Source organism: Leopardus geoffroyi, chromosome A2 (assembly GCF_018350155.1).
Source record: "Leopardus geoffroyi isolate Oge1 chromosome A2, O.geoffroyi_Oge1_pat1.0, whole genome shotgun sequence".
NCBI lineage: Eukaryota > Metazoa > Chordata > Mammalia > Carnivora > Felidae > Leopardus > Leopardus geoffroyi.
Window position 1 is genome coordinate 127,971,177 of NC_059331.1, and position 22,679 is coordinate 127,993,855.

A 22,679-nucleotide genomic window follows, 5' to 3' on the forward strand; every position below is an offset into this window, starting at 1 on the left:
ACCCCACCCCCCGCTGCAGAGTTCCAACACTGCAGGTCAAGTCATTCCCTAACAATTTCCCAAGACAACCAGTCCATCTAATTTAAAAAAAAAAAAAAATCTGAGTAATAAATGTACTAGGAAAAAAGGCAACATTTAACCTGTAACAGCCCTCAAGAGATAGGAAATGTACCATAGTAAAGAGCAGAAGTTCAGAAGGGCAACCGTAAAAAAAAAAAAAAAAAAAAAGAAAGTCTGCCACCTGACGGCAGGATATCTGGGCTTCTGAGTCCCCAGTTCTGTAAATTGGGAAACAAAAATCCTTGAAATAACCTTGGGAAGTGGGTATGGAGGGGAAAAATGAAAAAACACAACCAGAAGAGGCCCTTAACAATAGCTACTGCCAGTCTTTTGATCTAAAAGTGAACCCCAGTGGGGTTATGCCCCTCTAGTTCCTAAAGTTACCCTCAAATGATTGATGCATAAATGCATATCATTAATTACTTTTATTTTATAAACAAACAAACAAAAACCTCCGAAATTCTTCCACCGCGCCACCCCCAAGCCACTAGCAGCGATAACCTGGGAGCCTGCAAGTCCCTGCCTCCGGAGGCAGAAACCCTGGTCTCAAGCTTCTCTGAAATCTTAAATAAGGCGGATTAAGTCCGCATCCTTCTTGGCCAGCGGTGTTAGCAGGCCCATGGTCCGAGGCACAGGGCTGCACAAAATATGCTCAGTGAGTCCTAAGAGCTGTCCAGAGGACCCCAGGGCCAGGTCACTGGGAGAGGCCAAGCCCTGCAGCTTTAGGTCAACGCAGGTCCCACCGCCAACAACCTCTGCCCGGAATTGCCAACTTCAAACGTCCGGCCCCCAAGCGGGAGAGGGTCACTTGGCGGGAAGTCCCAAGCTCGGAGCCCCTTGCGATCACACACACACAGCACAGCACACACAGCACACACACACACACGCTCACTTGCTCACACGCTCGCCGCCCTCGCGCGCGCCCGCGACACAACACAGACTTCCCAACCCCAAACACACGCGCGCACCCCAGGGCTGGCAGACTTCTATATTTCCTCTTCCTCAAAGCTACTCTAGCGATCTCCGCCGCCCCTCTCAGCTTGGATTCCAGGACCCCCAAAGCTCCGTTGGCCCCTACTCTGAAGGCGCGCCTGGGCCCCCCCCCCCCTTCCATGCCAGTATCTCCCATAGAACCCCCCTGCCCCCGCCTCCTTCGTTCCGAGTCCCAGCGGGAGACCCCGGCATGTTCCCAGGAGGCAAGTATTTACTAACTGTCGCCCCTGAGGGTCCCAGCCGCCCCAATCGCTTCCTCCTGCCCCTTCGGGCCCTCCATCCCTCTAGCCCATCGCTGTCCCCTCCCAAGAGCGCGATCGCCGAGGGATTCCCTCCCATCTGCGAGTACCAGAGAAAAGCCGGAGCCCGAGCTGCCAGTACCTTCCCAGGCGCAGCCTCTCGGATCTCCAAGCCCCCAAATCCCACACTCCCCTGTCCCCAGTCCCCCCCGAGCTAGCAGCGCAGTCCTTCGGCGGCCCCCACCAGCCGGCCCTGGCTAAATCGCCTCCGCGGGTTCCCGGGCCCCGGGCCCTGCTCTCCATCTCCCGCGCCCCCTCCCTCCGCTCCCACTCCCACTCTCACTCCAGCCGCCCGGCTCTGCCCAGACTTCCCCAACTGCTGAGCGCCCCGGAGCGCCCGCAGCCCTCGCCCCGCAGAGCGCCGCGGCTACCCCTGCTCCAGCCGCGGAGCCCCCAGGGAGGAAACAAAAGTGTCTCCGCGGCGCCCAGAGTCCCCCAGAACAGGACGCCTCCTCCAGTGCCCCAGCCTCAGCTCCCTCCCCGGCCGCGCTGAGGTCGGCGAGTAGGGGCGCGGCGCCAGTCCAGGAAACTTTACGAACCTGCCCGGGGTCGCAGGACAGCGGCGGTGGCGGCGAGGGTTCCGCGCGACCAGAGCTCTGGCGACCCGTGACCATTGAAGGGGGGCCAGAAGCTCTGTCCCTCAGCTCCGGGCCGCGGCCGTGTGGGTGGCTCTGCCTCTATCCCGTGCCCATCCTCGCCCGCGCACACGCACTTACACTGGGGATCCGCCGGCTGCTGCGCCGCCGGCTGCCGCTGCTCTCACTTCCTCTTCCTTCCTCCTGCTGGCCAGAGACACATTTTGCATCTGCAAGGCATCCCGAGATCAACCGCGAACTCTCCTCCCGAGCGGACGCTGCAGAGTGGCCGCCGCCGCCCCCGGCACCTGCACGCCTGCACGCGTGGTTGGCGCTTTCACCTCCCGCCCGCGCCCTGGAGCCTGCCTACTGCACTTTGCCTGCGGGGTGGAGGGTGGAGGGAAATGTCCACGACTTTTTGAAGTCCCCCTACTTAAAAAGAAGAAAAATGTCAAACACCGTGCACGCCTCAGATCGGCTATAAATAATATGTGTGCAGAGCATGACTTCTCGGATGAGCTCACACGCGGCGCTTTGCAGGCACTAATTAACTCCGTCACCGTCATAGCGCCACCTCCGGGAGGCCGAGAGCGCGTGGCATCTTTTTATAAGCTTTCATTTTTGGCAGCTGGTTTGGAATTTCGAGGAGAAACTTCGGTGGGCTGTTTTAAAGCTACTTTAAGAGGCTGGTGTGTCTGTTCTGACGCTCTGCCTCTACCCATGAGCAGCGTGGCAAAAATAACAAAACCTTTACTCCCTCTTATAGTCACCTATGCATTTACACTATTTATTTCTAATCAATTAAACCAGGGACTCCCTAATTTTGCATAACTTTTCATAAAGCAAGACGTTCTACCCCCAATTTGGTATTTGGAGTACGTTATTTAATTAATGCAACCTACTTTTGTGACTTTCAAAGCAAAATTCAAACAAATGAACTCCCAGTGTAGCTGCCAGAAGGGAAATGACAGTCCTTGGAAGGTTGCAGGAAAAACACCTGCTCTCTCCAAATTCAGAAGTATATACGTTGGCTCTACCAGAAAAGACAAAGGCAGTTGTTACTTCAAACTGGCAAAGGAGGGGGCGCCTGGGTGGCGCAGTCGGTTAAGCGTCCGACTTCAGCCAGGTCACGATCACGTGGTCCGTGGGTTTGAGCCCCGCGTCAGGCTCTGGGCTGATGGCTCAGAGCCTGGAGCCTGTTTCCGATTCTGTGTCTCCCTCTCTCTCTGCCCCTCCCCCGTTCATGCTCTGTCTCTCTCTGTCCTAAAAAGAAATAAACGTTGAAAAAAAAAATTTAGAAAAAAAACTGGCGAAGGAGGTAAATCAGGAGCAAGGAGGCCTTGGAATATAAGGTGGAAGGTAAAGGTCCTCTTTAAATTGCAATCCCACTCTCTCCCCTGCAAAGAGATTTAAATTTTAACCCTGTGCTGGCTCCTCATTAGCAGCCAAGAGCCCCAAGCAACTATACTTTAAATGTGGCTAGTCCTGAGATGTTATGAAAATATAGACACAGAACTTAGTGTGAAAAACAGAACGTTAAATACCTTGTTAATAATTTTTGTGTTGATTACATCACTTGAACAAATGATAATAGTTTAAGATGTGATGAGTCAGTTGGGTTATTGTATTGGATTAAAATATAAGTATAAATATATATATATGTAATAATTAAAATATTTTCAATAGCTTATTTTTACATTTTTAATGTGGCTAACAGAAAAAGTAAGATTACACATATGGCTCTCATTAGTGGCTCACATTATATTTCTAATGAACAGCCCTGATCTGACCTCTTATTATATGCATAACCTCTGAAGGCAATATTAGTAGCAGGAAGACTTGGGTCCAGATCATTATAAGCCAATAACTTAAAGTAGGATGATTCCAGAAAAGTAATCAGCTGTCCTCATCTGTAAAATGATAATGATATAATAACAGTAAATAGGTAAGTATCCAAACGAAGTAAGTTAATAAGCAGCCAGTAAAAGGAACCTTTACCAATGATGCTATGAGCACTTGTAATGGTAACTATGAATTTGATCCACAACTTTTTAGCTAAGACATATAAAGACTTCAACTATAGTGCAGACATCATGAGCACTCACTAAATGTTAGCTGTCATAATTGTTCCAAGAGTAAACAGAGAACTCTGTGTCTCTCCTTGCACAGCAATTAGACAAATCCACCTCCTTGTACCCTTTGATCCCGGCTCTGCCCTCTTCAGTTAACATGGAATAAGTCACATCCCTCCTCCAAGAGATACCCTTTTTCAGATTTTTGAAGACAGACACTGAATTCTATCTAAACATTCTCCTGAGGATTAAATGCTCTCCGTTACTCTAACTTCTATGGTTTCAAATCCTATGGTTTCAAATCTCTCTCATCTTAACCATCTTTCCCTTGAAGGACACCAGTCTTGATCCTTAAAAAAAATTAGTTGTCATATAAATTAATTAATTAACCATTACAAACAATACAGCTAAATCTTGTCAATTATTTTTCAAATGCATCTATCTCACTGCTGATCCAATAGCAAGGCAAAATTCTTTGTTATGTTACTGTTAGGTCATGTCTGTGTTTATGTGGTTGATCTCTGGGACCAAAGACCCTGGTTCACCTTCTCTAAGTCTTTTTGAATTTGATGCAGTCAGGCATCAGTGTCTCCCCACACCCACAGATTAGGTGAGAATAGATCAGGGTTCTGGAAAACACCCCACTAAGTGGCTTCCTCTGCCATGATAAGGATCAGAGTCTTTGGATTCACTAGTTCCTCTCACTTTTATTCTATAAATGCTATATAGTGAGACCCTGGTCTTAACCTCCAATTTTTTTCTTGTTAAGCTTTGGGTCTCAGGGTCTAACTGAGGTTTCCTCTTTGGTCATCCAGATTGTAACTCATCCGTTCACTTTATCTATTGCCTACAGTATTAGGAAGCAAAATATCCCCTTCCTTCTATCTAGAACCTGTATTTCTAATCCTTGTTACTAATAAGGTGTGGGGTCCAGGCAAACCCTCTTAGAGAATAGCTCACACTCTGGATTTGTCTGTCTCTTGTGGTGTGATTTCACTTACCCCTTTATCCTTTGTACTTTTTTCTATATGGATTAGGGCTTCAGGTTAAACATTTTTGGTAAGAACATTTCATAAGCGATATGGGTACTCGACACTACATCACACTGGTATATGCATTGTCAGTCTATGCCAGTCTTGGTGGTACTAACTTTAACCGCCTGGGAAATGTCACCACCAAGTGAATAACTCCAGTGAAAAAGTAAATTTTCCCTTTACAAGTAATAAGAAATCTGTGATAGGATACTTTACACTGTGCAAATATCCTATTCCAGAATGATCTTTTAACAGTGGTTTTAGCATCTCCTAGCAATCCTCCCCACTTAATTTGATTCCTTCTTGCTTCCTATTTACTTTAGTTTATTTCCCCAGTTCTGAATCCCAGAAACCATATCTTACTTCTCTCCCACCTCCAGGCCCCCTGGCATTAGTATTCACCCCTACTCTCACCTGGTTTTGGACATCTGTTCTTATGTTCTCTTTCAGACTGAACTCATGCCTCCAGTCCTATTGTCTTTGTTTTGCTCCAGTCTTTCTCTCTACACCAGGGAAGTACTGTCTCCTTCAAGGGTAGAGGGGATTTGGGGATATGTATTAGGCTAAAAGGGCTTATTTCCATCTGGGCATGCCATTTACTACATCAGCACTCCATACTTTTGGGAGGAGTAGAGAGGGCTTCCAGCAGGGCATCAGTAGAAAATATCACAGTGTATCTTGTCATGAAAGAGTCCCAAGAAAAGCAAAGAAAATGTTCCTTGTTTGCTTTCTGCTATTGGAGGTAATTTCATGTCTTACCAATTAGTGGAATCAGAGAGAATTTTCCTGTCAATTTTCCTGCAGAATTTCCACACCTGCAGTCTCCACATTCTTTGCTTCTGCATATACAGGGCTAAGTTCTCCTTCCAGACCCAAAGAAGGACAGGGAGCATGGCTGTGTAAAGATCACAAACCAGAGCAGCTGGATGACTCAATTGGTTGAGCATCTGACTCTTGATTTCAGCTCAGGTCATGATCACCAGGGTCATGGGATTGAGCCCCATGTCAGGCTCCACACTGAGCATGGAGCCTGCTTGGGATTCTCCCTCTCTCTCTCTCTCTCTCTCTCTCTCTCACATTCTCTCTCTCTCTCTCTCTCTCTCTCTCTCCCTCTTCCCCTCTCCCCAATCACACTCTCTCTCTAAAAATAAAAATTCTTTTTCTTTTTTACAAGTGTAGAATTATTAATAAAAAAAAAGATCACAAAATCAAGCAGGGAAATTTACATATTACAAACTCAGTGTCAAATAGGTGAGGCTCACATCCCTGGTGTTATGAGGCTCCAATCAGCTTTCTGTAGTTTGAAGCTTTGAGAAGTTTCTTTCAAGTTTCCACTCTTTTCACCTTTGGAGTTCTTTATTCTTCTACACTTTGGTCCTTTGGGCATCTATTTTCCCTACTCTGCCCTTTTTACCATCCTCCATAAACAAATTTATTTCTCAGCACTTCCTTGTTTTCTGTGAAAGTAACATCCTTCTATTCTGGGCAACAGATTCTCCCCAGTTTAGGGTTTAAAATGTTCTCTTAAACCAAGAAAGGTTTTCTCGTGCCCCTTTGCAGTCAACCGTTCCCCTCCTCCCTCCCAGCGCTAGGCAATCACTGATCTGCTCTCTGACGCTAAAAAAACTTTATCTTTTCTAGAAATCCACATAATTGGAATCATAGAGCATATATTCTTTTAGGTCTTGCTTTTTTCATTATGTATGATATTTATACCAGTAGTTCATTTCTTTTTTCTGAGTGAGTGGTATTGCACTGTATGGCTATATCATTATTTATTCTTTTATTTATTCATCTGTGGTTGGACGTTGGATTGCTTCCAGTTTTTAGCTAGTATGAATGAAACTGCTACATTCACGTAATGTGTGTGTGAACATATATTTTCATTTCTTTTGTATGAATGTCCCATTTATGATTATGGCAATGATTCCATGGGTGTATCAATTTGTTAAAATTCATCAAAAACACAAAGTTAAAATTAGTACATTCTGTCTTTCAGTGGATGATTAGCTAAATAAACTGTGGTCCTCTATATCATGGAATACTACTCAGCAGTAGAAAGGAATGAACTACTGATATTCATAACAATTTGGATGAATTACCAGGGAATTATGCTGAGTGAAAAAAATCCTATCCTAAAAGGGTACACACTGTCTGACTCCATTTAAATACCATACCTGAAATGATAAAACTGTTGAACTGGAGAACAGATTAGTGGTTGGGAGGGGTCAGAGATGGTGGAGTGGGAAAGTGGGGGAAGCTGGGGGGATGGCTATATAAGTACTACATGAGGGATCCTTGTGGTGATAGAACTGCTCTTTACCTTGACTGTGTCAATGTCAATATATTGTTTTTTTTTACACAGTATACAATAGTACAGTATGGTATATACTATATTTTATAATAATACTACAATACAGTATCACAACCAGGATTTTGACATTGATATAGTCAAGGTCAATTGTACAATAGTACAATATTACAATATTTTTTTTTAATTTTTTTAATGTTTATTTATTTTTGAGACAGAGAGAGAGCAAAACTGAACGGGGGTCTGAACGGGGGAGGGTCAGAGAGAGAGGGAGACACAGAATCTGAAGCAGGCTCCAGGCTCCAAGCTGTCAGCACAGAGCCCGACGCGGGGCTCGAACTCACAGACCGTGAGATCATGACCTGAGCTGAAGTTGGACGCTTAACCGACTGAGCCACCCAGGCACCCCTACAATATTTTACTACAGTTTCACCATTGGAGGAAATTGGATAAATGGTTCAAGGAATATTTCTGTATTATTTCTCACAACTGTGTGTGAATACACAATTATCTCAAAATAAAAATCTTTACTTTTAAAAAAGATGAAGTGTGCCTGGGTGGTTCAGTTAGTTAAGTGTTGACTCTTGGCTTCAGCTCAGGTTATGACGTCAACAGTAGTGGGATCGAGCTGCACTCTGCACTAGGCTTGGTGCTGGGCATGGAGCCTGCTTGAAGTTATTTCTCTCCCTCTTCCTCTACCCCCTCCCCTGCTCATATGCATGTACATGTGCTCTCTCTCTCTCTAAAAACTAAAAATTAAAAAGGTGAATTTTATTGTATATAAATTATGCTTCATTAAAATGGATTTTTTTTTAATTTTTTTTTCAACGTTTATTCGTTTTTGGGACAGAGAGAGACAGGCCATGAACGGGGGAGGGGCAGAGAGAGAGGGAGACACAGAATCGGAAACAGGCTCCAGGCTCTGAGCCATCAGCCCAGAGCCTGATGTGGGGCTCGAACTCACGGACCACGAGATCGTGACCTGGCTGAAGTCGGACGCCTAACCGACTGCGCCACCCAGGCGCCCCTAAAATGGATTTTTAATGGTGCCTGGATGGCTCAGTCGGTTGAGTGTCCAACTCTTGATTTCAGCTCAGTTCATGATCCCAGGGTCATGGGATTGAGTCCTGTGCCAGGCTCCACACTGAGCATGGAGCCTGCTTAAGATTCTCTCTCTCTCTCTCTCTCTCTCTCTCTCTCTCTCTCTCTCTCTCTCTCTCTCCCTCTCCCCTGCTGGTGCTCTCTAAAATTAAAAAAAAATTTTTTTTTATTGGATTTTTAAAAAGCTCTCCTTTTGGTCTATAGAACACCCAGTTGTACCCTCCAGAGACCACTCAGAATTCTCCTAAAACACTGTCTTCTTTTTCCAGGCACATGACACATTAAATGGACACTCTGAACCATTATGCTCTTCCACATTTTTTCTTTACATTATTTCCAGGAATCATAATCACATCTTCCCACTTCCCCTCCTGGGTCACCACATACAATTCAGGGGTTAGCACACCTCAGCTGACCTACTAACTTGGTCTCTCCAAGGACGTATATACCTACAAAAACTTAGCTCATCTGTAGTTTTATATACATTGATTTTTTTGGATTTAGGGCCCCAGATTGATTGAAGATTACTTTCAACTCTCAAACATCCACAATGACATCAATTTTATTTTAAGACAGTGTCCCAATTTTTGCAGTTCTTTGTCAACACCCTATATTGTTTGCCCCCAAACATGACCTTATTTCTTCTTTTATTTCAAAGGAAAAAAGGGGGTGGAAGGATGAAATGTGAAAAGATAATTTAGAGATACGGTAGTAATTTTACTGTTAATTGCCAATTTTAAGGCTTTGGACTTGATATGGCTCTTAAGACTTGCATAAAAAAAAAGTTTTGATAAGTATTTGGGCTAAATTTGGAGGAATAACATTAGATCTCATGTTAATACAATAGCATTATGACCAAGAAAGTAATTACTCACTTGCAAGCATGTGCATTTGTTCTCCTAAAAAGCCTAGTATTTAGGTTATGAATGGGGAAAGTAAAAACCAAGTAGGGTTCTTTATATATTTACCTGACAGTAAAAATCTTAAATAGCATTTTGTTTCCCTGAGGAAAATGTTTTAGATGAACCTAAAGATGGTAGGCCTTTTTTTCTGGAAAATACACTATGGACTTGAATATAAATCTGAGGTAGGTTACGTAACATAATTATGTTATCTTAAATACTTATAATTAAGGTGAGATCCTCTTTAATTTGCATGTACACTTATGAAAATAGGAAAGGTTTGTGATATTTGGGGAAAATAATCTATGTTTTATTCCAAAAAGACTAATTATAAAGGAAACATATTTCAGCATTTTATACAATGAGTTGTGGATATGTTACTTTTAATTAAGATAAAAAATAAAACAAGCTACCCTAGTATTTATATTCCTTGTCTAAATTTCCTCGTCTGAAGAGACAAGAATTAAATCAAGGAAGGGATTTTATTTATGTTCAATTCACATAAACTAAAGGAAAGATATTTTATTATTCCCACTTAAGGATGAAACACAGACTCAAAGAGGTTAAGTGACTTGCCAAATTCACTATAAAGTGGCAGATGGGGACTGAAAGCAGATTTCTCAATCCAGAGCCATGATCGTTCTGCTTTAACAGAGATCCATGCCACACTTCTATAGCTGACCTTATGGGGACTGTTGAAGACTTCAGTTGGAGGCTATCAGATGATAAACGGTATTTGGGGAAAAGTGCCTTTGCAGTTACCGAAATGAAGCAAAAGTGGCATGTTACTGTATATTACAAATGTACAGTACATGGAACTTACACTAACTTAACATTAGGCACAGACTTACTGAGGCCCTAGCCCCTGTCCCATTTTACTCCATTCCTGATAGGAAGGAAAGAGAGGAATTTGAACATTTTATTTGGTGAAATTTATTCTAAACAATATTTGCTTTAGAAATCACCACCGAGATAACAATTCTACAAGGATTACTAGGATGAGATGATATATATGATTAAAGTAAAGGTGGAGGCATTCTAAATATACTGTTTTTCATCTCTCTGCTTTCATTTAAGTGTATTTTTTTTAATTTTTTTAACGTTTATTTATTTTTGAGACAAGAGAGAGACAGAGCATGAATGGGGGAGGGTCAGAGAGAGGGAGACACAGAATCTGAAACAGGCTCCAGGCTCTGAGCTGTCAGCACAGAGCCCGATGCGGGGCTCGAACTCACGGACCGCGAGATCATGACCTGAGCTGAAGTTGGCCGCTCAACGGACTGAGCCACCCAGGCGCCCCATCATTTAAGTGTATTTTGAAACCATTTCAAGGTTAGTAAATACAGATTTGTGTCATGACATAGTATTTCATCTTATGAATTATTGTTGGATATTTAGTTTTAAAACTGTTTCTCTATTATAAATGACACTTCAGTTAACATCTTTGCACCTACAACTTTAAACACTTTTTCTATTATTTCTTTAATAAATTCCCAAGAGTTAAATTCTTGGGTCAAAAGATGTATGTATTGGGGCACCTGCGTGGCTCAGTCAGTTAAGTGTCCGACCTCGGCTCAAGTCATGATCTCACGGTTCGTGAGTTCGAGCCCCACATTGGGCTCTGTGCTACCAGCTCAGAGCCTGGAGCCTGTTTCTGATTCTCTCTCTCTCTCTCTCTCTCTCTCTCTCTGCCCCTCCCTTGCTCACGCTCTGTCTCTCTCTGTCTCTCAAAAATAAATGTAAAAAAAAATTTTTTAAAAGATGGATGTATTATATTGTTGCTACGTATCACCAATTGCCCTCCAGAAATGTTGTACCAAAGCAATAAACTTATGACTGATCTTCCTGCTTCTATTCTCTCTCTTTTCAATCAATATTACACATTCTCAAGTTAATGTTCCCAGTAAGCTACTTTATTCATGTCTAACACATAAAGGTTACCCATCACCTACAAATAATCCTAAACTCTAGCACTCGATGCCTTCTGCTCTCAGGCAAGCCTATCTCTTATGATTTTATCGCTCCTACTTTTCTACATAATTTCTAAGACTTAATCAAATATGTCCACCAAACAAGCACATGTTGGAAAAGAAAGTCCTGTATTCCTTTAATGTTGGCCCCACAAACACTTTCAGTTTTTTGGGATCTTCACTCATCTTTATCTATTTTATTTCTTTCTCTAAGAAAGAAATGTCCATCCTATACTCCATTCCTTATTTTAACTTAAATTTAAATATTCAAATTTAAGCATAAAGAAAAAGTCAGGTAAGTCTCTAAGTTTATTTATTTATTTTGAGAGAGAGAGCACAAGCAGGGGAAGGGCAGAGAGAGAGGAAGAGAGAGAGAATCCCAACTAGGCTCTCCACTGTCAGTGTAGAGACCCACATGGGACTCAAACCCACAAACCATGAGATCATGACCTGAGGTGAAACCAAGAGTTGGACGCTCACTGACTGAGCAACCCAGGCACCCCGAAGTCATGAAAGTTAAACCAAGGAGACCACCAAAGAGGCTCCTTCAATAGTCCAGGAACAGACTGGTAAGACCCTTTCCCCCTCCAACCCACCCTTCTTCCAACCATTAGATCTCTGTTTCTAAGAGGTAGGTCTGATCACGTCACTTCCTTTTTTTCTTTTAAGCCTCCAATTGTCTGTCACTGTATACTAACGATAATCCAAACTATGAACCAAACACAGCTCTTCACATCCACTTTCAGACTCATCTGCCAGGACAGGGATACGCATGTGTCCAGAAACTCCACACTCACCTTGAACACTCCTCCTCCCAAAGGCATCAGATGCTTTAAGGCATCTCTGCCTCTGCTTCTGTCCATCCTGCTGACATAAAGCAAAGACAATTGAAAGGCAAACCATTAGTGAGGAAGATATTTGGAAATATTTGTTACAGATATGATAATGGGTTATGATTTTTGATATACAATGAACTCAAACACATCATTAAAACACTAGAACTCCAAAAATCAAATAAGCAAGGGATATTAACAGATTGTTCATAAGAGGAAAAATGCAGGTGGCTTATGGAATATTAATGGAATTTAAGCAAAGAACTCAAAGATTTCAAATAACTATGAGTAATTGTTTTTCTCATTAAACTAATATATATATATATATATACATATATATATATATATATATATATATATATATATATGTGTGATGATTATGGTAGTCCATTGTTTAATGAGACAGACACACCTAGAGTTTCCTTAAAGATGTAAAAATTGCTGTAATCTTCCTGGAACATCATACAACTAAAGCCCTAAAAATGTTCCTGTCCTTTGATTCAGAAGTTTCACTCACTCTGGTGATGTATACTTAAAATAATCAGAGCAAGACAAACATGGTTGGCACTAAAGTGTATATCTCAAGTTATCTCAAAAGTTGCATTGAACTCAAATGGTCAAAAAAAGGGCAATGCTTAAATAAGTTGTAGTTTAACCACATAATGGAGTATTAAATACTCATTAAAATGGCCTGTATATAAGATGAATTTTTAATGATGTTGAAAATTATATAATGTGGTATGAAACACAACATATCACTGAATGAAAAAGAGATAGACTTTTTAATGTACATTACATATTTCAACTGTACAAATGCATATCCAGAAATATCAGCGCTGAGAATGAATTAAATGTTTAATTCTTTTCTTTGCAATTTAAATAGTGGGCAACATATTTCCTTTAAAATTTGTGATTTTTTTTTTTTTAATCTGTATTACACCTTTGCCTTAGAGTCTTTGACACTGTTCACTACTCTTTTTTCTATTCTCACAACCACCCTGTTTTGGTGTCTGTCACTCCTGTGGCACTTGGCAGATAAGCCAAGGAACTCATCTCTCCTGAAGATCATAAATTCCTCAAGAGCTTGAACTGTCTCTTTGCACCGTGACGTGCTTTGAAAAACTCAAAACCATTTGCAAGATGACTAAATGCATAGACGACTAAATGACTGTGGCCTTAAACATTTCTTAGAGTTGAGTTGTGTCTCTTTGCTCTGTAAATGAGTAGGGCAGCCATTGGTTTGGAGAGCCAGGTGGATTCTGTTTTCAGAGGGCATTCATCCTATTCTGGCTCACACTTCACCTGTCTTTTCTTTACCTCTATGCATTTGCTGATCTCTTTAGGCCATGCATGAGACTCAACTTTTCTACCTGGATGTTGCCTTATACACCGATGAAATGTGGGTTCTGGTTAGTCAAATGTTTGGGGAACTTACTTTTTAAAAAACGTACCTAGAAGCTATTGCTATAAGCACATTTCATAAACCCAGTAAATAAAGGATGTACTACTCTTACTCAGACACTTCCTTTATGAATGTCTGGGGCATATTCTTAGAGACCTTTAGAATATTCAGTCTTAAATATTCCAGATTTAGTGGCACATTGATGGCATTTCCTAAATCTCTGTCCTGCTTGCATTTTAAAAAAAGGGGGCAGAGAGATCACATCAAAGGCTTCTGTTCACTTATTCTCAGCCACCCACAGAATTATCTAAATTACTTCCGAAGATTATTTAACAAAGACATTCATCTTCTTACCAAAATTATGAGTGAATTGTGAAAGACCATTTCTCTGTAAATGAGGATGGCTTAGATTCTAGCTTTTATCCTGTGTCAGTAATCCCTTCTTTCTTATCTCCAACTCTTGTTTTGCTAAGTGTAGGAATGCAGACTCTGAAGTCAAAACTTGGGTTCCAATCATGCCTCTACCACTTATTAGGTCTGTGGTCCAATGTAACCTTTTAAGTCTCCAAGACTTGAACTCCCCATCTATAAGACAGGATAGTCAGAGTACCTTCCTCATAGGGTTGTTATGAGTGTTGAATAAAATAATCTTTTTTATTTGGCAAATTTCAGTTGCTCCTAAGTTGTCAGCTATTATTTATTTAGCTGTGTAGGATAGAACAGAAATTAACAAAAAAGTACTGTGATTAACAGAAGACTTCTCCCATCTCACACATTTATTATAAATATTCCTATTTGGTCTATTGATTCTTCTTATATTTTGAGTAGTCTTGAAAAAGAAGTATTGTAGTGTGTTCAAAATGTATGTCTTGTATGTTATAGACATAGGCAGAAAGTAATTTCTCTGCTCCCCTTTACAGCAAAATTTCTCTCAAAGCTACACCCTTATCATCTCTCCTTCCTCACCTCCATCTCCTTTACAATCTATTCCAATCTGACTTCTGTTCCTGCCACCCTGTCGACACTGCTTTTGACAAGGCCACCAACCAGCTGGGGTGTATCAGCTCAGAAGGAAATCTATCCTCATTCACTGCACTCCTAGCAGTATTCCACGCACTTGGCTGTTTGCTCTTTCTCAAATACTTTCCTTTTGTTTTCCTTCAAATCACACTCCCCAACATTACTGACCCCTCCTTCTTGGGCTCTTTTGCTAGTTTTGCCTCTTCCATCTGACCTCCAAACGTTCGGTTGCCTCAGGACTTGGCCTGGGTCCTATTCCATTCCTCCCAAAGTAATCCATTCCAATCCCATAGCCTTAAATACCATGTATATGAGAATATCTTTCAAACTAAATCTCTGGGCCAGACATTTCTCATGAACTGCAAACTCATAAATCCACCTGCCTACTTGATTCTTCCACTTTCAAACATACTGTGTCTAAAACCCAATCACTCCAACACCCCTTGCCCCACCTTCTTCCTAACTTCAGTAAATGGCACTACTCTCCACCCAAAACACTTCTCATGCCAATTTACTTCCCCTGTGAAGAATTCTCGTTTCTTTTAAAAACAGAAATGAGGTAATGGCACTTCCTTACTTTAAACTTGAATGGTAACTCATGACTAATGGAATTAAATCAAAATTTCCCACTGACTGCAGGGCCATCATTACGTGGGTCCCTCTGCCTAAGTGACAGCTCATGCCACTCTTCTCCCTTGTGGGAGATTCTCACCCTCTGCTTGAGACATACTAAGCTGTTTCTTTTCCTTGAACAGGGCAAGATTATACCTTCTTTGGGGCCTTTGCACGTGCTTTTTTCTCTGCCTAGAAGGCAGTTGCCTGGTTTCTACATGTCTAGCTCCTTCTTGTACTTTAGGCCTTGGCCTTAGTTTGCCCTCAAGTAGGACTGCCTTGACTACCTATCTTAAGTAGATAACCCCCCACACACACCCTACGTATATCATTCCATCTATTTTGGTCATGGCTCAGTCAAAACTAGTCATTATCTTATTAGATAAGCTCGGGAGCTCCATGAAGATAGTACCACGTCATGGTTCATTACCTGTTCAATGTCACATTCTGGGAGTCTGGGAGAGGGCCTACCACACAACTCTACATAAACTGGGTCTATCAAATGCACATGTTATACTGTTCTAAGAATGGGTCTGGTACAGAGGGGACACAGGCTCTGCACTACTTGATAAACATTATAATGACTGTACAATGTGCAATGGAAACCCATAGGTGGAAGAGAAGCTTAATCAAGGAAGTGATATCTGAATTCAGATGAGTATAAAAGTGCTGGGGGGTGGGGGTGGGAAGGACACTTGGGCCAAGTGAACAGCATGAACAAAGGCCTGGGGTGTGAAAAAGTCTGCCATGTTTAAATTGTTAGCTTCAACAAGTTTTCCAAAGAAAATAAAATTAATGCAGATCCATAGAACCTGGGGGAAGAAAAGTCAGGACCTAAATAAAAATCAGATGATGGAAAAAAGTTTTAAATTTAAGCAGAAAATGCAATTTCACAACTACGGCTCATTTAAGCAACTGGTAATTAAAAGCATATATAGTAACAAACACCACCTGGGTTTTGCAGGTGCGAGTAAACTTTACAAAAATATGGAGGGAGAAATAGTTTGGAAAGGCCCAAAATGCAACTAAAGAAGTTTGAGGCTGTGACATCAATGCCTTGTGATCAATAATAGGAATGAACATGGTGACAGCAACAATCATCTGGCAGGATATTTTCATTTATGTCATTTCATTTCACTTGAATGTGACAAACATATAACCAGGCTCTGGGCTGGGTAGTGGGAATAAAAAAAAAAAAAAAATCTCAGGCTTCAAAGAGATCACTATCTAATCAAAGTACGTGAATAGTTGCTTTTCTAGGATTAAAAAAAAAGAAGATGCCTCTATGTAACCTCAGTTCAAATGTTGTGCAAACGATGTTTGATATGCAAATCATTGTTTAAAGTGATGCAGGTTATTTGTTCCAAAAGTCCAGATGGAAGTTTTCACTAAGCCCATTTTCTCATGGGATGTTTAATTGATTCTGCACATAAGGACAGTTCTGATGGTGAATTGTGCAGAGCAAACAAAGAAACTGGTTAGAAAATGCCAATGAGTCTTTTCATTTATATATGAGAGATATCTCTTTTAAAATTTTTTCTACATTTAAAATTAATATACGTTCCTTTTAGAAACAGTGAAAATTGAAAAAATAATACATGTTACATACATTTTTCCTAGACATTTTTTAAAACTAAAACTAGGATCACATCATAATATGTCTGCACTTATCTTCACTGATTTGAAGGTAATATATGTTGTTATTTTGTGTTGCTGCTAGTTATCTTTAAGATTTTTAAGTTTATTTATTTTTAGAGAGACAGAGACAGCACGAGTGGGGGAGGGGCAGAGAGAGAGAATCCCAAGCAGGCTCCATGCTGCCAGCACAGAGCCCGATGCAGGACTCGAACCCATGAAGCCATGAGATCATGACCTGAGCTGAAACCAAGAGTTGGTAGCTTAACTGACTGGGCCACCCAGGCACCCCATAAGGTTTTTTTCTTTTTTAAGTTCATTTATTTATTTTGAGAGAGAGTGTGTGCGAGCAGGGGAGGGGCAGAGAGGGAGGGAGAGAGATAATCCCAAGCAGGCTCCATGCTGTCAGCACAGAGCCTGACGAAGGGGTGGATTGTATGAACTGTGAGATCATGACCTGAGCTGAAACAGTCAGATGATCAATCGACTGTGCCACCCAGGCACCCCATCTTTAAGGTTTCTTTAAATAAACATAAAAAAAACCTATAATCTTCCTACATCAAACTAAAAAATGAAAAGCATTCCTCTGAGTCCTTTTAAATTAAATGTGGAATTTAGAAACCTTTTTCTCCACCATAATCACCCTAATTCCTAGGTTTTGAAACAGTTTTTTATAAAGATTTTGGGAATTAAATTATTGTTTTGTCATATAAATCTTCCTCTGTCAAAAATTAATTTAGAATTTCGTTTGCTATTGTAACTAAATTTTCAATAGTTACTGAAACTAAATGGCACATATCATTATTGGCTGACTTTAAATCTATGATCTTGAGTTCTTTATTCCTGTTTTTCTCTCATTCAGAAGGAATATATCCTTTTCTTAATAAAAAGGTCAGAAGCTAATAATATATTTTCAGAGCCCTTACAACTGGGGAAATATTTTTGTGTTGACCTCACACTGCGAGAAGACAATCCTGCATACGAAAAAACTCTTACATTTCAATTTTCTACCTCAAAATTCTGCCAATACTTTGTCTTCAGCATTTAGTGTCACAGAGGAAAAGGCTAAGGTCAATCTGATTTTTATCTTTTGCACATAACCCACTCTTCAATTTATAGGCTTATTTTTTATTTTCCTGTAGTTCTTGTAAAGCAAATATTTTGTCAAAATGTATATAAGTTTATAGAAATGTGATAAACCCCCGTATTTTCTGGTCTATGAAAGTATTATACATTTGTGTCTGATTCTTGCTCTTGTTCTGTCCTTCTAATTTCTCTTCAGGTACACCATATAATTATTCTGTTAACTCTCTATTTTCTGTCCTAGACACTTATTATCATCTTCTGTCTTGTCATTTTTTATTTCTTTGTTCTCTTTCTCTGTTTTCTGGAAGAGTTTCTTAATCTTGCCCCATTACTGATTTGATTTTCTGAATTAGCAGTTTTGTTCTTTCCCAGTAATTGTGTTGGTTCTGGTGTTACATTTTTAGTTTTCTTGAATACCTTCCTTCCCTTTCCATCTCAGACTCGTCTATTTCTTTTTATTTTTCTGCTTCTCTCTCATGAAGGATATGTCTCCTTTAATCCTGCTGAGGTTGACAGTTTTTAACAATTTCCTTTGGTTTCTGAAATAAAGCCATTTCAGAAGCTTGTTTTTCCTCTGGAGTTCTTGACATCTTGTTTGGCATTCTTTATCCCTTGGTAATACCTTTTTTTCCATGGGCATATTTTGTTTCTGTTTTTGTTTTGCTTGCCTATTCATCCCAGAGGAAGAAAAATCTATACATCCCCTTTTTGGGTTTTAGTAACCAGAACATAAACTGTGCCAGATGAAGGCAAGCACTTCCTACCTTATGGCAAACTGGCATTTATTGAATGAGTCACTGATCGTATTTTTCTATCCAATTCCATCAGCTTCAGTGCTAGAGAGAATTCCTTCCAAACTCCAATAATAGGCTGGTAGAAAGTCTTAGTTTAAATGTGGTTGAATGTCTCCTACCTCCTGACATCTTCATCTGTATTTTATTTTTGGACGTTAGGATGAGCCATTTGGGACCAATAACCTGATGTCATTTTTTTTCCTCCTCCATGAAAGTAATTTCCTGCAGGTCCATTTCTGCAAGGCTCTGAACTTCTATTGAGTGATAAGATCTTCTGCTATTGATGCACTAGGTTGGATTTCCACCTTGTGATAAAGAGAAAATCTTCTTGCTCTTATCAGCAATCCTAAACCATCCTTTTCCTTCATGGTATGACAAGTTAATGGTCAATAATAAAGCATAAAGCATCCTCCTGAAATATTTTTCTTAGTACTCAGATAGAGCAAATCACCAGGGCAAGAATGAGGATGGTTCCTTGCAATAGAAGTAGTTTCTTCACATCCAGCTTGAAACCCTTTTTATGGTTTTGAATGTATGGGTAACCCGACCTTTCAATACTGGAGTTCCACATCATAATGGAAGTCACCAGCTGAAATGCTGGGTTTATTACTCTGGTAAAGTGAATCTATGCAAGTGCCTTTTGTATGAAACATGTCTTTTATTTTCTGTATTCTGATGCTTTGATATCTGGGGCCTGGCTGACCCTGGAGGGACTATCCCTCCCAGGGCTAGCCAATACCTAGAGACAGTTAACAACTGGACATTGAGCATGCCTTTCAAATGCAAACCAACAGTCCAGAGCCCTTATCCCCCACCACCTCCTGTCTCTGGCTTTCACACTTTGGGCCTCTATCCTCTTGCGTAAGTACTCCAGGACGAGGTACCAGACAACTAGGGACAGACCCTGTGCCCCAGAGCCCACTGAATTTGTCCAAACTAGCCAATCCTAAGCCTGCTTACAATGCCAGGCCCATTCCTTCCTACAGAAATCACAGTAAAAGCTCTGGCTCACAACTGTCCCCTCTCCCTCTGCCTCCTGACCGACCCTGGCACGTCCCCACGTAGCCCTCCACTGCATGACACACCCCGCCTCTTGGGATCTATAGGTGTAACTATTTTTCAGTGGCAGCTGACTTCGGATCTGGAGGCCTTGCCATATTAAATAATAATAAAACCTATATTCCAAAGCACCTTTGTTTGTTAACGTTTTTATTTATTTTTGAGACAGAGAGAGAGCATGAACGGGGGAGGGTCAGAGAGAGAGGAAGACACAGAATCTGAAACAGGCTGCAGGCTCTGAGCGGTCAGCACAGAGCCCTACACAGGGCTGGAACTCACCTTCCGCAAGATCATGACCTGAGCTGGAGCGGGACGCTTAACCGACTGAGCCACCAAGGCGCCCCCCAAAGCACCTTTAAATGGCAGAATTAAAAACATTTTAATCTAGTATTTCATGTTTATCTTTCAAAGCTGAGGAAGTAAAGGAAGAAGGTGATTTATACATAGAAATCACAGGAGTTGGGTGCAGGGTTGAAAAGAGAAGGATAAAGATGGCCCTAGAGCTGCCTTTAACTCCATGTGCGCTCAAACCCCCAAACAGTAGTCATGATTTTAACGTCCTTCCTCAAACAAGTAGGTTGCCAGGGGGTTAGTGAGCATCCCCCACCTTGTCTATACAGAGGGAAAGCGGGTGGTAGCAGTGTGCAGAGTGTAACGTCCCCGTTCGCAGGTGGGGAGGTGAATGCCAGCCATGCTGCAGCAGGAGGCTGGTCTTCCCACTGGTTCCAGCTCACTGTGTTTCCACACACTCCATTCTGCTCGCTGTTTCTGTCTCTAACCTTTCCGTTCTGACACGAAACACGGGTTTTCTTTTGTTCCCATTTCATTCTTTATTTTTCACAAACTGAATTTTCCCAAGTGCTTAAATTAATGTGTGGCTTTAAGAAGTAATTATTTCTTCTTCCTTCCACTGTCAGCGGCATTGACTGGGAGCCCAGCTCTGCTCTGGCAAATGAGTGGGCTTGTTAACACTTGCTTTGGTAGGCGGGGAGAGGACATAGGGCTGATTCCTTGAAGGTCACTAATAAACAAAGGCTATTTTAGTACTCTTGCTGTTAAATGGACTATTCCTTCTTTCAACCAACTCCTGGTTTTTATTTCTCTCAGCTCTTGGTGAATTTCATAATAAAATTCTTTATGAAATTATTTAACCATTATTAAAGAATTCTGTGCCTAAATTCTCTTCAAAAATTAAAGCACAAATATGATTAGAAGTTAATTGTGGTCCTATTGACTTTTTAAAACTAATTACTTATGAATATGCAAACAATGAATATTAATTGTCTACTCTTTGCAGAGCACTGTTCTAGGTAATGGACATGCATCAGTGAACAAAATTGAATTCCTTCTATCATAATTTAAACTTAAGATAATTTCACCATAGTACTGGCCAAAAGCATATAGAAGCAATTGCCAAAAATATAAATACAGAGATAAAAATCAAAATACCCAGTATTTTCTAACTAGGTTGGTTTAAAAGGTTGGTTTTGGCCTCCCTGATGGGAGAAAGGCAGAACACTTGTCCAAGTGATGACTGAGGGAGACTCAGGTTCTGAGGCAGAGTGGGAGGGATGAAGCTTTTTCAATCACAAAATATTATGTTGGCTCCCCCAAAGGAGGTTTCGACTCTTCAAATATTAACTCCACTATTAAGTTAGTGCAGGTGCCATACATACTCTAGTAATAGGTGAGCTGTCTGTCTGAGGGTTCGCTGTTCTCTGAGTTTCCATGGGTGTTTCAGTGGGAAACCAGACAAGGCCACATCAGAAACTGCTAGTTAGATGCCACATGAAACCAGCAATGGCTCATTTTGAGTTAGGTTTTCAAAAGCCCATTTATTCTACAATGAAATTTCATTAATTTTCACACTCCACAGTCTAAAGCTATGTGATGAAAAATCTTGCTTTATCTCTGAGCCGAGGCAGTACAGATTTTAAAAAAGAACACATTGAATTGTATACTGTATTTTTTTAAGTTTATTTATTTAGTTAGTTTTTAGTAATCTCTATGTCCAACGTGGGGTTCGAACTCACAACCCCTAGATTGAGAGTCGCATGCTCTTCCAACTGAGCCAGCCAGGTTCCCCTTAGATTTTTTTTAAACAGCCAGAACATCTTGTTGTCACATGTTTGTGTTGAAAGGATTAGGGAGAATCCTAATTTCCTCCAGGTGTTATGGCATCTCTTCATCATAGCTGGTCGAAAAAGGACTGGAAAGATGATCTCTCCCTCATTGTTAAAAGTGGTAGTCTTGCCTGACCAAAAGAACAAAGGACAGGGTAAGGGTAGGGCAGAAAGTCCTTACCTGACTGCTGGAAGATAACTACATTGTTCCAAACACAGAACTGATGCTTGTTGAGTGAATAAATGGTGACCTGTTCTTGAACATGTACAAAATGCCTCCAGAAGACTCCAAGAAATATTTGGGGTGGGAAGTCCTTTACAGGAAGCAGGTCTTCTGTGAACTGGTGACATTTCCTCTGTGAGTGAAGGTGGGCTCATGTTTTTACAAAAACTTTGTGAGGCTGGGAAAGTTCAGGATGCTTCTGTTAATTAAAATGATCTAGATCCCCATGTTTCAACACTTGTTTAGCCATAGTATCTTATTAAGCAGAAAATCTACATTTAGAACAGACAGAAGTGGAGCTTCTCTGGATGGAGAAACCTGGAACACACTCTCCTTGGATCCCTTCCTCCACAGAAGGATCCATAGAATGCAGTTTGAAAACAGAGGCAACAGATCAGTTCTGGGCTGATTATCTAAATCCTGTGAACAGATTGAAGTGTATTTAATTTTTGCCCTTACTGTACCTCATCCTAAAGTTAAAACTTTGATCCACTGATTACCTAATCAAATTCTAGAAGGTTACTCAATTTGTTCTTGGCTTCATATAGAAAAGAAAAATACTACCAAACTTAAGC

At 41.1% G+C, this 22,679-nt stretch overlaps 1 protein-coding gene across 9 annotated transcripts in view; it reads right to left on the bottom strand.

Moving 5' to 3' along the window:
* ELMO1 (engulfment and cell motility 1) overlaps window positions 1–22,679 on the bottom strand; it is a 734,972-nt gene that overhangs the window by 530,465 nt on the left and 181,828 nt on the right. For 5 of the 9 annotated variants that reach the window (XR_006716458.1, XM_045495324.1, XM_045495323.1 and 2 more), the window contains 2 exons: window positions 12,115–12,181; window positions 5,793–5,928 (listed from right to left, as the gene is read on the bottom strand). The gene's annotated coding sequence lies outside the window, so the exon portion shown is untranslated. Of the gene's footprint in view, window positions 1–1,891; window positions 2,460–5,792; window positions 5,929–12,114; window positions 12,182–22,679 lie in introns of those variants that run through there. The other 4 variants (XM_045495328.1, XM_045495331.1, XM_045495330.1 and 1 more) reach the window with 4 other exon arrangements.